Here is a 23,647-nt window from a genome sequence, read left to right as displayed (position 1 = left end):
CTAGCTAGTATGTTCATAGACATTCCCTGTGGGAAAACTGTAAGTGGATGATAGGTTTAATTTTATGAAAAATAACATGTCTGTTTAAAGATAATTAAAAGCACTTGGTGCAGTGGCCAGAATAAACTTCAATTTTCTAATTGTGAGGACAAGGGAGACAAATGCTGTAGATAAAAATGTTCCATTCAAGAGACAGGCTTACCATCCAATTAGACAAGATGGATGAAGCAAAGAAGTGCAGGCCGACCGGAGCCGGATGTAGATCGCTCCTGAGAGACACAGCAAGAATACAGCAAATACAGAGGCAAATGCCAGCAGCAAACCACTGAACTGAGAATAGGACCCCCGTTGAAGGAATCAGAGAAAGAACTGGAAGAGCTTGAAGGGGCTCGAGACCCCATATGTACAACAATGTCAAGCAACCAGAGCTTCCAGGGACTAAGCCACTACCTAAGGACTATACATGGACTGACCCTGGACTCTGACCTCATAGGTAGCAATGAATATCCTAGTAAGAGCACCAGTGTAAGGGGAAGCCCTGGGTCCTGCTAAGACTGAACCCCCAGTGAACTAGACTGGTGGGGGGAGGGCGGCAATGGGGGGAGGGTGGGGAGGGGGACACCCATATAAAAGCGGAGGGGGAGGGATTAGGGGGATGTTTGCCCGGAAACCGGGAAAGGGAATAACACTCGAAATGTATATAAGAAATACTTAAGTTAATAAAAAAAAAAAGAGAGAGACAGGCTTACTGCTCATGCTCTCTTTGTACCTCCCTCTTCTAATAAAAACATTTGGAAATATGAGTTCTCCAAGATAGATGCCGATAGACCGGTCTGTTCCAGGATCCATAGGTTCAACACACCTGATACCTCTGTACCAACTCCACTTCTTATGCAGTAGATTTGATTGAAATACTTTTCTGTTACTATGATAAAATGACCAGACAGAAAGCAGAATATGGGTGAAACCATTTATTTTGGCTGATGATCTTGGTCTTGGTGTAGGCATAGCAACAGCTGGAGGAAGTAACAGCATGACAACAGATGCAGGAGGATGGCTGGTCACACTTCCTTCCACACTCAGGAGGAAGAGTGAGAACAGCAAGTGAGGGGAGTGATAAGCAACCCAGAATTTAATCCTGGGAGAAAGCTCAGAACATGGCAAAATCCTGACCCCACCCAATGTAAATTATTGACCCAGGAGAGGACACAGGAGTGGACCGAGTGTGTAAAGACAAGGTGTCTGGAAATATAGAACTCAGATGGAATTTTGAGACCCAAGTGCCACAGAAAAACAAAATGAACTAAAATTCAGCTAGATGATGAAGAGCCCTGTATGGAGACCATGGAGGGGAACAGTATTCACTTAGGGCAGGGCAGTGCAGGCTTCTTGCAGATCCGGAGTGACTCACGGGAACATGGGAGGGCATTCCATCCGTAATCTGTGAATATTGCACAAACTTTATTTCCTCGCATCTTGGGTTCCCCTACAGGCCAATAGGTCCTGAAATTGAAAACCCCAAAGAACATGAGCTTCTTTCCCATCCCTGTGTTGTCAACCTTTTCTAACTTCTGGCACTGGGATTATTCCTTCTCTGTCTCATGTGCATATGGAGGCCATACTTCACTCAGACCCTGACAGCACGCCTAAGATATTTCTATGAGAAACCAATATTCTATAATACAGAATTCACAGACTCGTACTGTGAAATTGAGGCAGTTTTGTCTTAGGTTTTGGAGATTCAGGTGGTGGACTAGACAGAAGGCAAAACAAAACAAAACAAACAACTGCCACAAATATTTAAAGGAAAGAAGTCGTTTTTATCGTCCTTTCTACATTTCTCTGTCCCCGATTATTTTTCACTGGCTTAGTCCTTCATCAAGATACCATTTTTCCAATGTTTAGTACAGCCTCCTCCCAAAACTTTCCATCCTATTGATTCAGAGCACAAAGCCTTGTATGACAAATATTCTGGGGCTTTAAATTCCTCTGCCCATTGTCCCTGATAAATGGTCTCAGTCAATTGCTAGCTTCTCTGTAACTTGCTAACCTTAATATGAATAAAGATTGCCTAGACAGGCAAGAACCAGGTGAGTGCCACTCATGTGTGATTTTTGAATGACCACTAAGCATGACTTTTACTGAAAATGGGAAACTATGGCATTTAAGATTCCACTGACATTCCAAATTACCCTGGTATACAATCTTATATATTTCTTTCCATACACATCAAAAGAAAAACACTGGCCTTGATCCTCCCACCTGTCTATTTTCAAGTCCTCCATGGTATGGAGCAATTCTTTTGCAGCTCTCATGATAAAATGGATCTTTATTATGGACAAATTGTATTTTGAAGGCAAGCATGATCCTGTGTTTCAGATTCTCTATGAATACCATGCAAAATACATCCCTCAGAAAAAACAACACCATTTTCATTGGAATATCTAGGTCTTCTTGCAAAGTCCATGTCCATTGGGTTTGTGGACAATTCCCATTTCTTTATAGGAGGATGTAGGAAGGACCATCAGGTCCTCACATGTCATTGCAGCCATCCCATTCACACCTCCCTCAGGGAGAAGAAATTCCTGCAATATCTACCATGTTGTAATGTCCTCCCTCAGATCACATGATAGCATTGCAAAATCATATCAGAATTCATCTAATAACATTCCAACAAGCAGACGCTCATGCCTAGGGCTCCAAGGAGAATGTACAAACCACAACTCCTTCCTGCATCATGGAGCCACCCACAACAAACTGTATTACCTAGATTCTAGCGGAGAGCCATCCACCCACTGCCATTTTCTTTCCTTCTTATTGTATGACAGACCCATCCAGGAATTGCCTTTCTTCTTAGAAGTCCCTTGGAGGACTCTCTGGAAGGGGCAGAAGGGAGTCATGCTGGATTTCTGCTATCATTTTCACATTTTATACCATTATCTAGATATAGAATTCTTGCTTGCAGTCAGATCCCAGGATTCTACTGCAACAATGAATGCACACTTGTGTTTATATAGGATCACTACACACACACACACACACACACACACACTCACAAACACACACACATGCACACACACCTCTACACACACACACACACACACACACTTACACATCTTTACACTTACACTCATATACACATGCAGACCTAGACATTAAAAGATCAGGCCAGGTGTCACACAGCTCCCTTGAGGACTCAGAATTTAGGAGCAGTGTGTGGTATGACTTGACAGATGTTAATTTTAAGCTTCTAGCCCATCTGTTCCTCTTATGCTTTTCAACTAAAATAATAATATGAGAAACTTTCTGCCAGCTTCCCAAACTTACAAGAGTCTGGTGATTCATAGGTTTTGAACATTTCTTCAGGATTTCTCTCTTCAGAATAATAAAATTCATGTGTGGGTGTAGATGCCAAGGGGTGTGTGAGTGTGTGTGTGTCTCTGTGTGTGTGTGTGTGTGTGTGTGTGTGTGTGTGTGTGTGTGTAGGTCAGGGGCCAACTTCTAACAATTAACTCTGTTTTTATTGTGTGGATCCCAGATCCCTGTGCTTCACAGCGAGCACTTTTACCCATCAAGACATCCTGGAGCCCCAAATCAGGGCATTGAATACGAATGTAAATGCTTGTTAAACTCTGTTCAGCACTCCAAAAGATTCCTACATATTAATTATTCCTTAATTCATATATCCATGGTACCACTTTGTATTTATCTGAATGTACAATTCTCACCTATTCAAGTATAGTAAAAATAATTTGTAAGAAGGATCCCATCTAACTAGAATCACGACCATAGAATAGAAAAGCCCAGCTCAACATACCTGCTCCTCATTACTTTTTATGACCACTGGTTGTGCCCCCATGTACGTGCAGGCCTTGACAGATTCCACCCAGTTCTTTTTATATTTGGAGAAGAAGTAACAGTTTCCACTGTCGAGCTTCCAGTACCCTTGTAAGTACAGCCAGGGGCAAGAGAGGCACAGGGAGTCTGTGGAGTGAGTTAGATGTACATACACAGTTATCAATGTACCTGCATCAGTTTAGACTTTCAAATCCTTGAGATTACATCCTTTTCCTTCCTTGAAACTTCACAAGGGGAACCATTCCCGTACGTTCTCCCGATATTTTGCTTGGATGTGTGTTGTTCATGCATATGCACATGTGTTTGTGCACTGTTCTGTGTATGTGCAAGTAGAGCATAGAGTGGATATTGAAGATTTTCATCAATCACTGTCATTATTTTTTAAAAATGCTTCTGTATAAGAGACAACAAAAATGAAATTTAAAAGGTTACAAATTTCAGAGAGTTGTGGGTGCGTAGAATGGGAGTGTAGACAGAGGGTAGGAGGGCATTTATATAATTATATTTTAACTAAAATTTCTAATTAGAAATATATCCTTATTTAATTTTGATTATTTGTTCTCTGCAGACAATATCTTGTTGGCTTGTTCATTTTTGAGATTATATTTCAATTAGAACATTTCTTACTTCAAGTTCCTTCTTCCGAACACTCCTACGTATGCATCATCACTCTACTTTGAATCCATAATGGTTTAAACTGAATGTCTGTACACACTCAATATCTTTTGATCAAATACACCCCACTCATTCTCTTCAGATTCCTGTAAGAACTGCCCTATCACACATCCCTGTCAACTTCTTCATGCAGTTTTATCAGTTTGATCTAGATCCTTGCTGCCATTCAGTATAGCCTGGCTTCTGTCTCTGCCTCTCTCTGTCTCTGTCTCATCTGTCTCTCTTTCTCTCTATGCCTTTATCTCTAACTTTTTCATGTTTATTTTTACTTTTGAGACTTGCTCTTTCTGAACACAGGACTCCCTGTTTTGACTAGACTAGCAAGTGAGCCCTGGGCTATGCCTGGACCCCACCACTGCTGTGTTAAGGCCTGTGTGGCTCTGCTCAAATTCTATGTGATGTGGTGGATCCAAACTCTGGTCCCCAAGCTTGTTTGGTTAGCACTTTATTCACTGATCTACCTCCTCAGTCACAGCCATTCCCCTCTTAACTTCCTGAGTCTTTTCCCTCCAAGATAACCCAGGGGATCTTGGACAGCTCTCCCATATACATAGAATAGGAGAAATTTTAAATGTTCAAACAGACATTAGAAGTCTTGTTTAAATGAGTGTCTTCCGTGTGCATGGCCCTATGAATCCAGGAGGTACCATTTTAAATATTTATCCTAGCTCCCATTCAACAGATTTAGAAACTAAGGGACTGTGGGCAAGGCCTATTTTGTCTAGTTACTTAGATCTTTCATGTTCCTCGGTGTTCCCATTCAACAGGGGTAGAAATTGAGTGACTAGAGAACCAGTCTCTGCAGTCGCTTCATCCCATGTGGAAACCTTTCCATGCTCTTGGAGATCCATTTTCTGTTAACTTACTTAGTCCAACCTTCCACTGGCCCAGTTTCTGGTGAATGTTTTGCTTTTCCTGATCATGATCTTGGGATGTAAGGAACTCGGTGCCTATGAAAAGAAAAGAAAATGAAAATAATAAGTGCTGATAAATCTATGAGGAGAGTTCAGGAAAGGATGTGACACATAATCATCCTTGAGGGGTTAGCTTTATTAAAATGGCTTCAAGACTATGAACATGCCTCTAGTTCAGAGAGCCTTCAAAAGAAAACAGAGGAATAAGTAAAACAATAAAATGGGAGCTTAAAGCAGGAGAGGTTTCCCCTTAACACCTTGAATAGAGCTTCCCATAAAAATCAGAGAGCTAGGTACCATGACAGGATGGTAGTGCTTGGCCACAGGAGCCTTCCGAGATGTTCCTCCAAACAAGAGAAATACCTGAACCTCTTATACTTTCAGGGAGGCACATGAAGTTTCATATGACATGATTTGTTCAGCATAGCATGTTTGCAAAAGATCATACAGAAGCTGGACATCATAACACAGGAGGCTGGTAAGCCACATGCAGATGCTTCTTAACTCTCTCACACAGAGACAGAGAAAGAAAGAGAGAGAAATAGAGACAGAGAGCTGGAGAGATACAGAGAGAGAAAAAGACAGAGAAAGACAGGTTGAGAGACAGGTGTTAAGTCTGATTAGTTCATTGTGTGAGATACAACTTTTAGGTCACCACAAGTTTGCAATCTTTCTTATGGAAGCTTCTTTTTGTAGTAAGTTGTGATTCAAATTGAGATTCCGACATGTTGTTCATAGGAACTCACAGTGTTGTGACTGCAGTTCAAACCCACAGAAACTCAAGCTAGTCAGAATCACAACAAAGGTGGAGAATGGGCACAGGAAGCCTCAACTGTAGCTCTGTAACAGTTAGCAACTTAAAGCTTCTGGGGGAGGTAGAGTAGGAGGGAGAAAGGGAGGGAGGAAAAAAGATATGGAAGTCGGGAGGGAAAGAGGGTCATTGGGGTTTTTTGCCCCAAGAGACTACCCATGCTCCAGAAAATGGTCTTCAATCCATGTACATAGAGAACACTAAGAGTATTCAGTGGATAATAAACATGAAGTAGTTCTTGAAACTGGGAGGGAAAAGTAGTGGTGGAGAAGAGGGGAGGAACTTGAAGACAGGGAGGAGATATTAGAATTGATCAAAACATTTTATTCATGTATGGAATTCACAAATAAATTGTAAAGGCAGGGCAAACTAGGATCTAACTACCATGTACTGGGTTCATAGGAACATCATGTCCAAATCCCAGAATCTTACTTGAATGTGTCTCATTTGATCATGAGGAATCCTGATGCGCAGGGAAGTATGACCACAAGGGTAAAAGGAGTCAGACCATTCCACTAAAACTACTTCTTTCTGAGAGAACCCTTGGCTACTTCCCAGAAGACATGTAAGACCACAGTCCCAGCTTCAGTATCAACTCCACCCACGTGCTAGGAGACTAGAGCAGGAAGCTCTAACATTGAAGGTTTCTGACCTTTGACAATGACTGCTATGATGAGAGCAGCCAAGAGCACAATGGAGATGAGCTTCAGCACAGTGATGAATAGCTTACGGTCCAGACAGGTTGAGGAAAGATAATTGAGTGGTCCATCAGGCCAAGTTTCCTACCACCCTCTTAACCAGGGATAGCCTAGTGTCTTCTTTCCCCTTCTGAACGCAGATATACAGATAGTCATCATTCTACTACTGCTTCAATTGTCCTGTCCATAATCCACTAAAGAAGCATCAGAAGTCTCTTTCCAGCCTCAGCTATCTCAGGATCCTGCATTTCAATCTGCTGGTTTTCAACTCCCTGGAACCCAATAGGAAAGATGTCAGTCCTGACTACACCAAGAACCAGGAGTTCAGTTTTCAGAAGCCATGTCCACAGAATCAACACTCAGACCCCAGCTCTACTTAAAGTCTCGGGCATTCTATACCCATCCTTGCCCCCACAAAACTGAGGATTCCTGATTCCCAGTACTCACCTCACCTAACACATCCCAAGAACAGGAGGATAGACTCATTTTCCCCCTCTCTAAAACCCAGAAATCAATTATTAAACCTCATCCTCATTAGGAGCAAAAAATCCTAACCCTGGCTTTCATCTTTTGAAAAGCAAGAATCTAAAGACTAATAGTTCACCCTTCTCAGGTTTCAGGATTGTGGATTTTCAGAATCAATTTTCTTAGGACTCAGGACTCTGGTTTCCAGGGTCTACCTTTCTAGTGTCCAGGAGTCAAGATCTCAAGTGTTCATCTCCTTCTGAGCCAGTTTCCAATTTCACATCCTCCATTCCCCTGACACTAGAAATAGACTGGCAGCCCTAATCTTTCTAGAAACTGAATATTTCCTATTGCAGTCTCTCTTTTCCCAGGATTAAGGACTACCTCATCTGTTCCCTTCTCAGTATCTTTATCCTTTTAGAGATTAAAAAAAGAGCTGCTCCAAAGCTTTTATACAAGCTACTGATTCTGTTTACAAGATCATTCATTGGATGGTTAGAGCATTATTTAGAGCCTAAAAATGCTGATTCCTGATCTACCCCTCTCATTCAACCCTAAGCTCCCTGAGTCTTAGCTTAGTTTCACCCAAGAAACACAGATATTTCTTACTTTCTTTGTTGCAAATGCTCTTCTTCACTGCTGTCCACAAGTGTGTAGAATTTGGGGAGCACAGTTTCTCTTTGCCAAAACCTTTTTGTACTCCTCAAACCTACACTCAACCAGGAAGAGTAAAAGAGAAGTGGTGACAGTCACCACATGAGCTACGGTAAGGAGTCTGAAGATTTAACATAGATGACATAGACTAGTCCCTGGTTTCCGGGGGAGAGCAGAAAGTTTAGAAGCCCAGGGTAGAGAGTTTTGGTCCATTGTTATGATCAATCTCTTTGATGCTTTTAGCAGAGAATCTCTCAATGCAGCCATCGTATTCTTGGGAACTGCATCAGGTTCTCTGGAGCCTACTACAGAGGTTTGTATTCACGCATGCTCATTGCTGCAGGACTTACAGTAACTCAGAAATGGAACCTACTGAAGCGCCTATCAACTTATGGATGGACAATTTGCACACTCCTATAAATGTAATTATTTCCATTGAACCGCATGTTTATTTTAATGTCTTTTGTATGGAGATGGAAGCCCATATTTAACCATAACCTTGGAAACTGGAGGCAGTGAAATCTTAGAGCACACTGGCTAGAAAGACGAGCCATCTTGATGACTTCTGGGCTTGATTGAGTGGCCTTGCCTCAAGGAATAAGTGGAATAGAAGTCAAGTATGATACCCAATATCAACCTCAGGCCTCATATCCATGTATCCCACACTCTTCTTGACAAAACATAGGAAAGTCAAAACAGAAAGATTCAACTTTCAAAATAAGACTGTTTTGTTATGTGTCCTGAACATATGGTGAAGATCAGCAAGTTCCTTCTCTGGAAACCCAATCTCAACTCTAGGATCCCTGCCTTGTGTTGCTGATCTTCTTATTCGTGGTAATGCCTAGTGATTGACTCTTGGAACTGAACCATCAACATTTACTTTTGTTTAATATTTCTGGTGAAAATAACTTAGAATTTAGAGATGAGTACAGCCCCCTGTAGTCACTGATAGCAGCCTACGGATTTTCTTTCAACTTTTAGGGATTCAACTAATGTGAAATCTGTTCCTTTGCTTTGATGCAGAGAAACACTTCAGATCAAGGCAGTATGAATTCAAATTTGATGGCTTTTTAAAGCAATATAATGGTTGAAGGAGATTGATCAGGGAGTAAAGCCTTACTGTCATGCGTGACCTGAGTAAGAGATTTTTGTAATAGAAGGGAGAGAATCAACTCTAAAGAGTCATCTGCTGACCTTCACACACTCACAGTGGCATGTGCATACACATACACAGGGAGAGAGAGAGAGAGAGAGAGAGAGAGAGAGAGAGAGAGAGAGAGAGAGAGAGAGAGACGAACACACCCACAATGAATGAGTGAGGAAATGAATGAACAAAAGTAGAAAAATAGAAATGTACTCAGGGAAAGAAACTGGCATACCCAAGAGCACATTGACATTTTTCATGTGGGGGGTGCATTTAGGTTTGTTGTTTGTTTTTATTTTCTCGAAATTTCTCTCTGCTAACTTCTGAGTGTGCATTTTAAGATTTGTGTTTCCTTTCTTTTAGTGACTGTGAGCTCTGTGCACCTTAAACTGCCTCCTTCCTGGACTGGCACTACAGAGATTCAGAGACAGTGAACAGATGCTGATGATATGTGGTCTGCTGCCGACTTCCAGTACTTCTGTTCTTTCTTGATATTCATTCCTTTTTCACAGCCTGGACTGCACAAAACCTCATTGAAACCATCCAAAGTTTTCTTTCCTTCAAATTCCCATGTTTAAAGTAATTTAAAAATTTAAGATTATGGACAGGATCCTTCTGGTTTCCATCAGTGTCAAGAGCTAAGGTTATCCCACAGCCCTCCATATCTAAATTCTGTACCGAGAGAGCTGGTCTCCCAGGAGTGCTCTCACTCCTAAGCCCACAGGTGAGACCACCACTTTTGCTCAAATAACTGTCCAAGAGGGACCCACCGGAAGTACACAGGACACAGAAACCGAGGAGTAGCTGGGAACAGGATCCTTCCAGGCTTCATATTCGCCCATGGCTAAAGCTGTCTCACCGAACCCTATAACCAAATCCTATCAGTAGAGAGCTGGTCTACCAGGAGCACTCTCACTCTTAAGATCATAGGGTCACAGGACAACAGGAGGGACAGCCGCCAGTCAGAGAGAAGATCAACTAATAAGAGAGATAACCAGATGGCAAGAGGCAAAGGTAATAACCAAAGCAACAGAAACAAAGGATACGTGACATCATCAGAACACAGGTCCTGTCCACCACCACAACCAGTCGTGACTAACTGAAAACACAGGAAAAGCAAGATGTGGGTTTAAAAATCGCATCTTGTGATAATGATAGAGGACTTTAAAAAGGACAAGCATAACTCCCTTAAAGAAATACAGAACATATATAAACACATAGAAGCCTTAAAGAGAGAACACAAAAAACTCTTAAAGAATTATAGGAAAACAATCAAACAGGTGAAGGTATCAAAAAAATAACAATTCAGGTTCTAAAAAAATGGAAATACAAACAATAAAGACGTCATGAGGGAGACAACCCCAGAGATAGAAAACCTATGAAAGAGATCAGAAGTCATAGACACAAGCATCACCAACAGAATATAATTGACAGAAGAAAGAATCTCAGGGGCACAATGTACCATAGAAAACATTGACACAATAGTTAAAGAAAATGCAAAATTCAAAAAGTTCCTAACCCAGAACATCCAGGAAATCCAAGACACAATGAGAAGACCAAACCTAAGGATAATAGGTACAGAAGATAGCAAAGATTTTTCAAAATAAAGTGCCAGTAAATATCTTCAAATAAAAGTATAGAAGAAAACATCCCTAAACTAAAGAAAGAGATGCTGTCTTGTTTCCCCAGAGTAGGATAATACCAGAGTGTTAGGTGGAAGTGGGTGTGTGGGAAGGGCGGCATTCTCAGAGAAGCAGAGGCAGCGGAGATGGGAGAGAGGAACCAAGAAAGGAGATAACATTTGAAATGTAAATAAATAAAATATCCAATAGAAAATAGATGCTTAAGAACACACAAGAAACCTACAGAGCATCAAATAGATTGTACCAGAAAAGAAATTTCTCACATCACATAACAGTCAAAACACCAAATACAAAACAATGAAAGAATATGAAAAGCAGTAAGGGGAAAAGGTCAAGTAACATATAAAGGCAGATCTATCAGAATTACTCCAGACTTCTGAACAGAGACTATGAGAGTTATAAGATCCTGGAGAGATGTCATACAGACCATAAGAAAACACAAAAGCCAGCCCAGGCTACTATATTTAACAAAACTCTCAATTACCATAATTGGAAAAGATATTCCATGACAAAACTAAATTCACACAATATCTTTCTACAAATACAGACCTACAAATGATAATAGATGGAAACTCCAACAAAAGGAGGGAAACTACACCCTAGAAATAGCAAGAAATCAATCTTCTTTCAACAAACCCAAAGGAAGAGAGCCACACAAACATAATTCCACCTCTAACAACAAAAATAAGAGGAAGCAACAATCACAATTCCTTAATATCACTTAACATCAACGGACTCAATTCCCCAATCAAAAGACATAGACCATCTGACTAGATAGGTAAACTGGACTCAACATTTCCCTGAATAAGGAAATGCACCTCAAAAACAGATACTACATTAGAGTAAAAGGCTAGAAAAATGTTTCCAAACAAATGGTTCCAAGAAACAAGCTGGAGTAGCCATTCTAATTTTGAGTAAAATCGACTTTCAGCCAAAAGTTATCAAAAAAGGCATGGAAGGACACATTGTACTCATCAAAGGAAAAAAATCTTCCAAGATGAATTCTCAATCCTGAATACCTGTGCTCCAAATGCAAGGGCACCCCCAATCATAAAAGAACTTTACTAAAGTTCAAAGCACACCTTGCACCACACACAATAATAGTGGGAGACTTCAATACCCCAGTCTCATCAATGGTCAGATCATGGAAACAGAAACTAAACAAAGACACAGTGACACTAACAGAAGTTATGAACCAAATGGATTTAACAGATATCTCTAGAACATTTCATCCTAAAACCATGTGTGTGTGTGTGTGTGTGTGTGTGTGTGTGTGTGTGTGTGTATGTGTGTGTGTGTGTCTTTTTCTCGGCACCTTATGATACATTCTCCATAATTGACCATATAATTGGTCACAAAACAGGCTTCAACAGATACAAGATGATTGAAATAATCCCATGCATCCTATCAGATCACCACGGCGTATGGCTGGTCTTCATTAACAACAAAAACAACAGAATGCCCACATACACAAGGAAGCTGAACAAAGTTTGACTTAATGCTAACTTATTAGAATTTAATTAAAATGAAGACACAACATATTCAAACTTATGAGACACAATGAGAACAGTGCTAAGAAGAAAACTCATAGCTCTGAGTGCCTCCAAAAAGAAACTGGACATAGCATGCACTAGTAACCTGACAATGCACCTGAAAACTCTAGAACAAAATAAAGCAAATACACCCAAAAGAAATAGATAACAGGATATAATGAAACTCAAAACTAAAGTCAACCTTGTAGAAATAAAAAGAACTACACAAAAAATCAACATAACCAGGAGCTGGTTCTTTGAGAAAATCAACAAGAAAGGTAAACCCTTAGCCATACTAGCCAGAGAGCACAGAGAAATTATCCAAATTAACAAATCAGAAATGAAAAGGGAGACATAACAACAGAAACTGAAGAAATTTTTTAAAAAATCATCAGATCCTACTAAAATAACCTATACTCAAAAAAGTGAAAAATATTAGGAAATGGACAATTTTCTACACAGATACCAGGTACCAAAGTTAATTCAGTGTCTGATAAACCATCTAAAGAGTCCCCAAACCCCTAAAGAAATAGAATCAGTCATTAAAAGTATATGAAGCAAAAGAAGCCCAGGACTAGATGGGTTTTGTACAGAATTCTATGAAGACATTCAAAGAAGACCTAATACCAATACTCTTCAAACTATTCCACAAAATATAAGGAGAAGGAACCCTACCCAATTCATTCTATGAAGCCACAATTATGCTCATACTTAAACCACACAAAGACCCAACAAATAAAAAGAACTTAATCAACGTAATCCACTAATAAACAAACCCAAATTATGTAACCACATGACCATCTCATTAGATGCTGAGAGACCATTTGACAAAATTGAACACCCCTTCATGGTAAATTTCTTGGAAAAACCAGGTGTTCAAGGCCCATACTTAAACATAGTAAAAGCAATATACAGCAGACCAGTAGCCAACACCAAACTAAATGGAGAGAAATTTGAAGCGTATTGCTTCACTAAAATCAGGGACTACACAGGGCTGCCAACTCTCTCCCTACCTATTCAATATACTCCTCAAAGTCCTAGTCAGAGGAATCAGACAACAAAAGGAGGCCAGAAGGATACAAATTGAAAAGGAAGAAGTCAAAATAATACTACATGCAGATGATATGATAGTACACTTAAGTGACCACAAAAATTCTACCAGAGAACTCATAAACCTGAAAAACAACTTCAATAATTTTGCTCAATACATAATTAATTCAAGTGAGCATCTTTCCTCTACTCAAAGGATAAACAGGCTGAGAAAGAAAGTAGGGAAACTATACCCTTCACAATATTCACAAATAGCATAAAATACCTTGGTATGACTCAAACCAAGCAAGTGAAAGATCTGTATGACAAGAAGTTCAAGTTTCTGAAGAAAGAAATTGAAGAAGATCTCAGACAATGGAAAGATCTCCCATGCTCATGGATTGGCAGGATTAATATAGTAAAAATGGCCATCTTGCTGAAAGCAATCTACAGATTCAATGCAATCCCCATCAACATTCCAACTCAATTCATCGTGGAGTTAGAAAGAGCAATTTGCAAATTCATTTGGAATAACAAAAAATAAGAATAGTGAAAATAATTCTCAACAATAAAGGAACTTCTGGAGGAATCACCATCCTTAACCTAAAGCTGTACTACAGAGCAATCATGATAAAAACAAAACTGTATGGTAGTGGTACACAAACAGGCAGGTAGATCAGTGGAATAGAACTGAAGACAGAGTAATGAACCCACACACCTATGGTCACTTGATCTTTGACAAAGGGGCTAAAATCATCCAGGGGAAAAAAAGACAGAATTTTCAACAAATTCTCTCCAACCCATAAATTTTATTTTTTTAGCTGATAGGTAAAGACCAAAAACTTGTATATATTTATAGGGTACTATGTGATGTTTTAGTACACATATGCATAGCATAATGTTTATGGTGGAATAAACTTATTTTAAACTTCCTAAAAATTTTAAGGTTATACCATAATTACATAATTTCTTGTCTCACACCAAGACATTCCATGTATTTCTTTTGGATAATTATGAATTCATGATCCCTTTTACTTGAATTGGTACATATATATCAATTAAATTAAATTAAAATATATGGCAGGGTTTTCTAGCTAGAGCCCAAACCTCACTGATCCCAGCCCACAGCTCCCTGCTCCCAGACTTCGTGGGAGAGAGAGCTCATCACCCAGACAGGTGGGCACTCCTGAGACTGCAGGGCAGGGGAGACCTCCAGTACTGCCCACCATTGCCAACATCCCTGGCCCAAGAGGAAACTGTATAGGGCCTTTGGGAAAAGGAAGACAGGGACACACAAGCTGCAGGTCTGTTGCAGTCCAGACACTGCCCGGAACTGAAGGGACCCAGGACAAACAGCTCCCTGCACCCAAATCCCGTGGGAGGGAGAACTAAACCTTCAGAGGGGCAGACACGCCTGGGAAGCCAGAAGAGACTACACACTGCACACATTTCTAACTCTAGAGGAAAACACCTAGCGCCATCTGGGACCACTATGCACAGGACCCAAGAAAAGGCGGGGCAGGCCCTTCTGGTTGCTTCCCTCATGGAGAGCTGAAACACAGTCCACGAGGAGCAACTTCAGCCCCGGGACCAGAGGTAAGACCAACTTCTCTGCTCCAAGTGACCTGCCTGGTGTACCTAGGACACATGCCCACAGGAACAGCTGAAGACCAGTAGACAGGAAAGATTACATGCCTGAAAGCAGAACACTCTGTTCCCACAACTGTCTGAAAGAAAACAGGAAAACAGGTCTACAGCACTCCTGACACACAAGCCTATAGGATGGTCTAGCCACTGTCAGAAATAGCAGAACAAGGTAACACCAGAGACAACCTGATGGCGAGAGGCAAGCACAGGAACCCAAGCAACAGAAACCAAGGCTACATGGCATCATCAGAGCCCTATACTCCCACCAAAGCAAACACTGTATATCCAAACACAACAGAAAAGCAAGATCTAGATTTCAAATCACATGATGATGGACTTCAAGAAAGACATAAAGAACTCCCTTGGAGAAATGCAGGAAAACATAAATAAACAAGTAGAAGCATATAGAAAGTAATCACAAAACTCCCTGAAAGAATTACAGGAAAACACAACTAAAAAGGTGAAGGAATTAAAAATGGAAATAGAAGCAATAAAGAAAGCACAAAAGGAGACAACCCTGGATAAAGAAAACCAAAGGAAGAGACAAGGAGCCATAGATACAAGCATCGCCAGCAGAATACAAGAGCTAGAAGAGAAAATCTCAGGAGCAGGAGATTCATAGAAATTTTCAACACAACAGTTAAAGATGATGAAAAACAGAAAAGGCTACTGGTCCAAAGCATACAGGAAATCCAGGACACAATGAGAAGATCAAACCTGAGGATAATATGTATACAAGGAGTGAAGACGCCCCAGCTCAAAGAACAAATATCTTCAACAAAATCATAGAAGAAAACTTCCCTAACCTAAAGAAAGAGATGCCCATAAACATACAAGAAGCCTACAGAACTCCAAATAGATTGGACCAGAAAAGAAAGTCCTCCTGTCACATAATAGTCAAAACACCAAATGCACAAAATAAAGAAAGAATATTAAAAGCAGTAAGGGAAAAAGGTCAAGTAACATATAAAGGCAGACCTATCAGAAACAGACCAGACTTTTCGCCAGAGACTATGAAAGCCAGAAGATCCTGGACAGATGTCATACATACCCTAAGAGAACACAAATGCCAGCCCAGGTTACTGTATCCTGCAAAACTCTCAATTAAGATAGATGGAGAAACCAAGATATTCCATGACAAAACCAAATTTACACTATATTTTTCTACAAATCCAGCGCTACAAAGGATAATAAATGGTAAAGCCCAACATAAGGAGGCAAGCTACACCCTAGTAAAACCAAGAAACTAATTGTCTTGGCAACAAAACAAAGAGAAAAAAGCACACAAACATAACCTCACATCCAAATATGAATGTAACAGGAAGCAATAATCACTATTCCTTAATATCTCTCAACATCAATGGTCTCCACTCCCCAATAAAAAGACATAGATTAACAAACAGGATACGCAACGAGGACCCTGCATTCTGATGCCTACAGGAAACACACCTCAGAGACAAAGACAGACACTACCTCAGAGTGAAAGGCTGGAAAACAACTTTCCAAGCAAATGGTCTGAAGAAGCAAGGTGAAGTAGCCATTCTAATATCGAATAAAATCGATTTTCAACTAAAAGTCTTCAAAAAAGATAAGGAAGGACACTTCATATTCATCAAAGGAAAAGTCCACCAAGATGAAAACTCAATCCTAAATATCTATGCTCCAAATACAAGGGCACCTACATACGTAAAAGAAACCTTACTAAATCTCAAAACACACATTGCACCTCACACAATAATAGTAGATTTCAACACCCCACTCTCATCAATGGACAGGTCATGGAAACAGAAATTAAACAGAGACGTAGACAGACTAAGAGATGTCATGAACCAAATGGACTTAACAGATATTTATAGAACATTCTATCCTAAAGCAAAATGATATATATTCTTCTCAGCACCTCATGGTGCTTTCTCCAAAATTGACCATATAATCGGTCATAAAACAGGTCTCAACAGATACAGAAAGATAGAAATAATCCCATGCATCCTATCAGACCACCATGGGCTAGAGCTGGTCTTCAAAAACAATAAGAAAAGAACGCCCACATATACATGGAAGTTGAACAATGCTCTACTCAATGATAACCTGGTCAAGAAAGAAATAAAGAAAGAAATTAAAGACTTCTTAGAATTTAATGAAAATGAAAGTACAACACACCCAAACTTATGGGACACAATAAAAGCTGTGCTAAGAGGAAAACTCATAGCTCTGAGTGCCTGCAGAAAGAAACAGGAGAGAGCATATATCAGCAGCTTAACAGCACACCTAAAAGCTCTAGAACAAAAAGAAGCAAACACACCTAAGAGGAGTAGAAGGCAGGAAATAATCAAAATCAGACAGAAATGAACCAAGTAGAAACAAAAAGGACTATACAAAGAATCAACAGAACCAAAAGCTGGTTCTTTGAGAAAATCAACAAGATAGATAAACCCTTTGCTGGACTAACCAGAGGACACAGATAGTGTGTCCAAATTAACAAAATTAGAAATGAAAAGGGAGACATAACAACAGAATCAGAGGAAATTCAAAAAATCATCAGATCCAGCTACAAAAGCCTATATTCAAGAAAACTTAAAAATCTGCAGGAAATGGACAATTTCAAGACAGATACCAGGTACCAAAGTTAAATCAGGAACAGATAAAGCATTTAAACAACCCCATTCTCCTAAAGAAATAGAAGCAGCATTAAAAGTCTCCCAACCAAAAAGAGCCCAGGTCCAGATGGGTTCAGTGCAGAATTCTATCAGACCTTCATAGAAGACCTCATACCAATACTATCCAAACTATTCCACAAAATTTAAACAGACAGAGTGCTACCAAATTCTTTCTATGAAGGCACAATTAGTCTTATACCTAAAGCACACCAAGACCCAACAAAGAAAGAGAACTTCAGACCAATTTCCCTTATGAATATCGATGCAAAAATACTCAATAAAATTCTTGCAAACCGAATCCAAGAACATATCAAAACAATCATCCATCATGATCAAGTAGTCTTCATCCCAGGCATGCAGGGATGGTTTACTATACGGAAAACCATCAACGTGATCCATTATATAACCAAACTGAAAGAACAAAACCACATGATCATTTCATTAGATACTGAGAAAGCATTTGACAAACTTCAACACCCTTTCATGATAAAAGTCCTGGAAAAATAGGAATTCAAGGCCCATACCTAAACATAGTAAAAGCCGTATACAGCAAACCAGTAGCTAATATTAAACTAAATGGGGAGAAACTTGAAGCAATCCCACTAAAATGAAGGACTAGACAAGGCTGCCCACTCTCTCCCTACTTATTCAATATAGTTCTTGAAGTTTTAGCCAGAGCAATCTGACAACAAAAGGAGATCAAAGGGATACAGATTGGAAAGAAAGAAGTAAAAATATCACTATTTGCAGATGATGTGATAGTATATTTAAGTGATCCCAAAAGTTCCACCAGAGAACTACTGAACCTGATAAACACCTTCAGCAATGTGGCTTCGGTATAAAATTAACTCAAATAAATCAGTAGACTTCCTCTACTCAAAAGAGAAACAAGCTGAGAAAGAAATTAGGGAAACAACACCCTTCATAATAGTCCCAAATAATATAAAATACCTTGGTGTGACTTTAACCAAGCAAGTAAAAGATCTGTATGATAAGAACTTCAAGCCTCTGAAGAAAGAAATTGAAGATCTCAGAAGATGGAAAGATCTCCCAGGCTCATGGATTGGCAGGATTAATATAGTAAAAATGGCCATTTTACCAAAAGCGATCTACTGATTCAATGCAATCCCCATCAAAATACCAATCCAACTCTTCAAAGAGTTAGACAGAACAATTTGCAAATTCATCTCGAATAACAAAAAACCCAGGATAGCTAAAACTATCCTCAACAATAAAAGGACTTCTGGGCAAATCGCTATCCCTGAACTCAAGCAGTCTTACAGAGCAATAGTAATAAAAACTGTATGGTATTGGTTCAGAGACAGACAGATAGACCAATGGAACAGAACTGAAGATCCAGAAATGAACCCACACACCTATGGGCACTTGATTTTTGACAAAGGAGCCAAAACCATCCAATGGAAAAAAGATAGCATTTTCAGCAAATGTTGCTGGTTCAACTGGAGGTCAGCATGTAGAAGAATGCAGATCAATCCATTCTTATTACCCTGTACAAAGGTTATGTCCAAGTGGATCAAGGACCTCCACATCAAACCAGATACACTCAAACTAATAGAAGAAAAAGTGGGGAAGAGTCTTGAACACATGGGCACTGGAGAAAATTTCCTGAGCAAAACACCAATGGCTTATGCTCTAAGATCAAGAATTGACAAATGGGATCTCATAAAACTGCAAAGCTTCTGTAAGGCAAAGGACACTGTTGTTAGGACAAAACAGCAACCAACGGATTGGGAAAAGATCTTTACCAATCCTACAACAGATAGAGGCCTTATATCCAAAATATACAAAGAACTCACGAAGTTAGACGGCAGGGAGACAAATAACCCAATTAAAAAATGCGGTTCAGAGCTAAAGGAAGAATTCACAGCTAAGGAATGTCATGTGACTGCGAAACACCTAAAGAAATGTTCAACATCTTTAGTCATAAGGAAAATGCAAATCAAAACAACCCTGAGATTTCACCTCACACCAGTCAGAATGCCTAAGATCAAAAACTCAGGTGACAGCAAATGTTGGCGAGGATGTGGAGAAAGAAGAACACTCCTCCATTGTTGGTGGGACTGCAGACTGGTACAACCATTCTGCAAATCAGTCTGGAGGTTCCTCAGAAAATTGGACATTGAACTACCTGAGGACCCAGCTATACCTCTCTTGGGCATATACCCAAAAGATGCTCCAACATGTAACAAAGACACATGCTCCACTATGTTCATAGCTGCCTTATCTATAATAGCCAGAAGCTGGAAAGAACCCAGATGCCCTTCAACAGAGGAATGGATACAGAAAATGTGGTACATCTACACAATGGAATATTACTCAGCTATCAAAAACAATGGCTTTGTGAAATTCATAGGCAAATGGATGGAACTGGAAAATATCATCCTGAGTGAGGTACCCCAATCACAGAAAAACACACATGTTACCAATGCACTCATTGATAAGTGCATATTAGCCCTAATGCTCAAATTACCCTAGATCCACAGAACACGTGAAACTCAAGAAGGATGACCAAAATGCGAATGCTTCACTCCTTCTTTAAAAGGGGAACAAGAATACCCTTGGGAGGGAATAGGGATGCAAAGTTTAGAACAGAGACAGAAGGAACACCCATTTAGAGCCTGCCCCACATGTGGCCCATACATATACAGCCACCAAACTAGATAAGATGGATGAAGCAAAGAAGTGCAGGCTGACAGGAACCGGATGTAAATCTCTCCTGAGAGACAGCCAGAATATGGCAAATACATAGGCGAATGCCAGCAGCACACCATTGAACTGAGAACGGGATATCCGTTGAAGGAATCAGAGAAAGGACTGAAAGAGCTTGAAGGAGCTTGAGACCCCATATGAACAATGCCAACCAACCAGAGCTTCCAGGGACTAAGCCACTAACCAAAGACTATGCATGGACTGACCCTGGACTCCAACTGCATACGTAGCAATGAATATCCTAGTAAGAGCACCAGTGGAAGGGGAAGCCCTTGGTCCTGCCAAGCCTGGACCCCCAGTGAACGTGATTGTTGAGGGGAGGTCGGTAATGGGAGGATTATGGGGAGGGGAACACCCATATAGAAGGAGAGGGAGAGGTGTTAGGGGGATGTCGGCCTGGAAACCGGGAAATGTAATAACAATTGAAATGTAAATAAGAAATACCCAATTTAATAAAAATGGAAAAAATACATGGCATATATATTCCTAAAATATTAATATAATCTGCTCAATCTGCATAATGGTTTCAGGTATGACTTCAAGGCTATTTTGTATTTCATAACCAACTGATGAGCTCTTCACAAGGGTGAGGAGGGACTACTTCTGCTCTCAGTATTCATTTGTTACCTATAGTTCTTTACTCAAGGTTACAATCTCATGGTCTTTCTCTCATCTACTTTGTCATGTCTGTTGTTATTGTACTTGTTCAGCTTATTTTTAGTCTGTCATGCTGATGAGACTTTTTGCGTGTAACTTCTGACATCATTAGGAGACACAACCTCAGAGCAAACTCCCTGTTCCTGTCTTACAATATTTTTGCCCCCTCTTTCATGTAAGTTTAATTTTTTCAAAACCTATTTTTAATGATGATTTTTAATTGCTTTAACATCCTTTGTAGCCCACCACCCACCAGAGGTAGTGGGAAAGAAAGGATACAGGAGAAGTGAACCTGTTTAAAAAAATTCTTTGGATCAACTCCTACCTGTGTTGTCTGGAAATCCGCAGTTCAGTTCACAGGTCAGTGGCGTCAGCTCGATTCACTGACAAACACTTCATGTCCAGTTTGGAAGAGTGTGGATAGCAAATGTGAATCAGCAGCAGTGGCACTACCTAGCAGAGACAGCCAGGCCTCAGCCTTGGCACAAGTCAGCAGGAGGGACCTGGATGCCAGAAGAAGTTCTCAGCTGTGCCTCTCTGAGCACATATCAACGAAAGCAAATATCAACGAAGACCAGTGAAGACATAAGACACAGAAGCATTGCACAGTTAGCTCTATAAGCAAGCCTAGCTTAACCTCCCTCACTGTCCATTGAGTCCTATTTATACCCTCCAATTATCGCATGTCCTCCACGGGTCGCGCCTCAGCTCACACAGACATATGGTGGCTGTCTCAGCTGACAGCACTGTGCCAATCATCCCAAGTCCACAGAAATGGCAAGAAACTACTTCATACCACCAGAAGATTTTTAGTATGTTTCTCTTCATGGATTCCTGACAAATGCAGTCCAACTATAGAATGTAAGGCAGAACAATACATGGTGTGGTTAGCAAAGAACCCTTCCTCACGTGTCCTTTCGTGTTCTTGCTTTAGCAGAACATTCTTTCTCTTGTGCCTGCTTCATCTAAACATTCCTTCACAAGTCTGCCTTAGTCTTTCACCTGGGTCCACTTCAAGAAAACATTTCTTCATGTGTTTGCACCAGCAAAACATCTTCCCACACAACTGACTTTCCTAAGAACCCTGCAGTTTCTACTTAACTTCTGTAGTGTTCCTTGAGCATTGGGTGAGGGAGTTGTGTTGTAAATGTATCTAGAACTGGCTTTCATAACGCTGTATTTTGACTAGTTTGTTTTCTGTAATGGTCTCTGTCTATTGCACTGAGAAGTTTTCTTGATATGCAGTGAGAAATACACGTATTTGAGGCTACAAGAGCAGACATTTAGAATGTAGTTAGGGATTATGATGGTTTACTAAAGTTTTGGATCTAGTCTTTTCTCCAAGATCTGTAAATACACTATCTCCAGGTACTTAGATGGTTTCCAATACCATCCAACGGTTTCTCTCTTGTTCAGATGTTCTCAAGTGACTGGTGGGTCCTGTTTATTTTTCCAGTCTCTTAGTCTATGTCTTTTTATTGGGGAATTAAGTCCATTTATAATAAGAGATATTAAGGAATAGTGGTTGTTGCTTCCAGTTATTTTTGTTGTTAGAGGTGGAATTATGTTTGTGTGGTTATCTTCTTTTGGAATTGTGAAAGATTAATTTCTTGCTTTTTCTAGGGTGCAGTTTCCCTCCTTGTGCCGGAGTTTTCCATCTATTATCCTTTGGAGGGCTGGATTTGTGGAAAGACCTTGTTTAAATGTAGTTTCTGTGGAGTTCCTATCCCCTACGTGTCCCTTAATCCTTCCTACAACTCCTCTACAAGAGTCCCAATGATCCACCATATGTCTGTGTGTGGGTCTCAGTATCTACTTAAGTCAGCTGCTTGGAGTAACCTCTCAGAGGACAGCCATGCTAGTCTACTGTCTGCTATCAAACAGTATCATCAACAGTAGGAAGGACTGGTGCTTGCCCATGGATGGGACCCAAGTTTGGCTGGCTGTTGGCTGGACAATTCCCTCAGTACTTGTTCCATGCCTGCCCCTGCATTTCTTTTAGACAGGACAAAATTTGGGGTCAAAAGTTTTGTGGTTGGGTTGGTAACCTTATCTCATACCAGGCTACAGGAGGTCACCTCTCCAGGTTCCATAATCGAACTACTAGACATCTCAGCTACGGTCTCTTGGATTGATCCTTAAAACCTCCCCAATCCTGTTAGTTTCCTTATTTCTCAGTTTAGATTCTGTTTTGTTGACTTGTCTACTGGTGACAGTGGTATGTGGAGTTTGGTATATGATTTAAGCATTAGTAATGTTTCTTTACTATGAATGTGGGTGCCCTTGCATTTTAGGCATAGATGTTCAGAATCGAAACATCATCTTCATGGATTCTTCTTTTGATGAATGGGTGTGACATTTTCTTCCCCATCTCTTTTGATTAATTTTGGTTGAAAGTCTATTTTATAAGATATTAGAATGGCTACTCCAGCTTGTTTCTTGGGACTATTTGCTTGGAAAACCTTTTTCCTGCCTGTTACTGTGAGGTAGTGTCTATCTATGTTGTTGAGGTGTTTCTTGTATGCAGGAGAAT

At 40.2% G+C, this 23,647-nt stretch overlaps 1 long non-coding RNA gene across 2 annotated transcripts; it reads right to left on the bottom strand.

Moving 5' to 3' along the window:
• Nucleotides 1-956: 956 nt before the first annotated feature.
• LOC148002099 (uncharacterized) lies at nt 957-8,184 on the bottom strand. Of its 2 annotated transcripts, XR_015634514.1 has the most exons (6): nt 8,031-8,132; nt 6,911-7,228; nt 5,400-5,483; nt 3,818-3,984; nt 2,767-2,876; nt 957-1,503 (listed from the first exon to the last, which is right to left on the bottom strand). It is a non-coding gene; the product is annotated as an uncharacterized LOC148002099 (long non-coding RNA). The 2 variants fall into 2 exon arrangements; XR_015634513.1 differs by lacking the exon at nt 6,911-7,228 and having other exon boundaries at nt 8,031-8,184.
• Nucleotides 8,185-23,647: the final 15,463 nt, after the last annotated feature.

This window comes from Rattus norvegicus, chromosome 12 (genome assembly GCF_021556685.1).
Source record: "Rattus norvegicus strain SHRSP/BbbUtx chromosome 12, alternate assembly SHRSP_T2T, whole genome shotgun sequence".
Classification (NCBI taxonomy): domain Eukaryota; kingdom Metazoa; phylum Chordata; class Mammalia; order Rodentia; family Muridae; genus Rattus; species Rattus norvegicus.
Note: the sequence above shows the minus strand (reverse complement) of the source record. Positions and strands in the feature narration are given on the sequence as shown.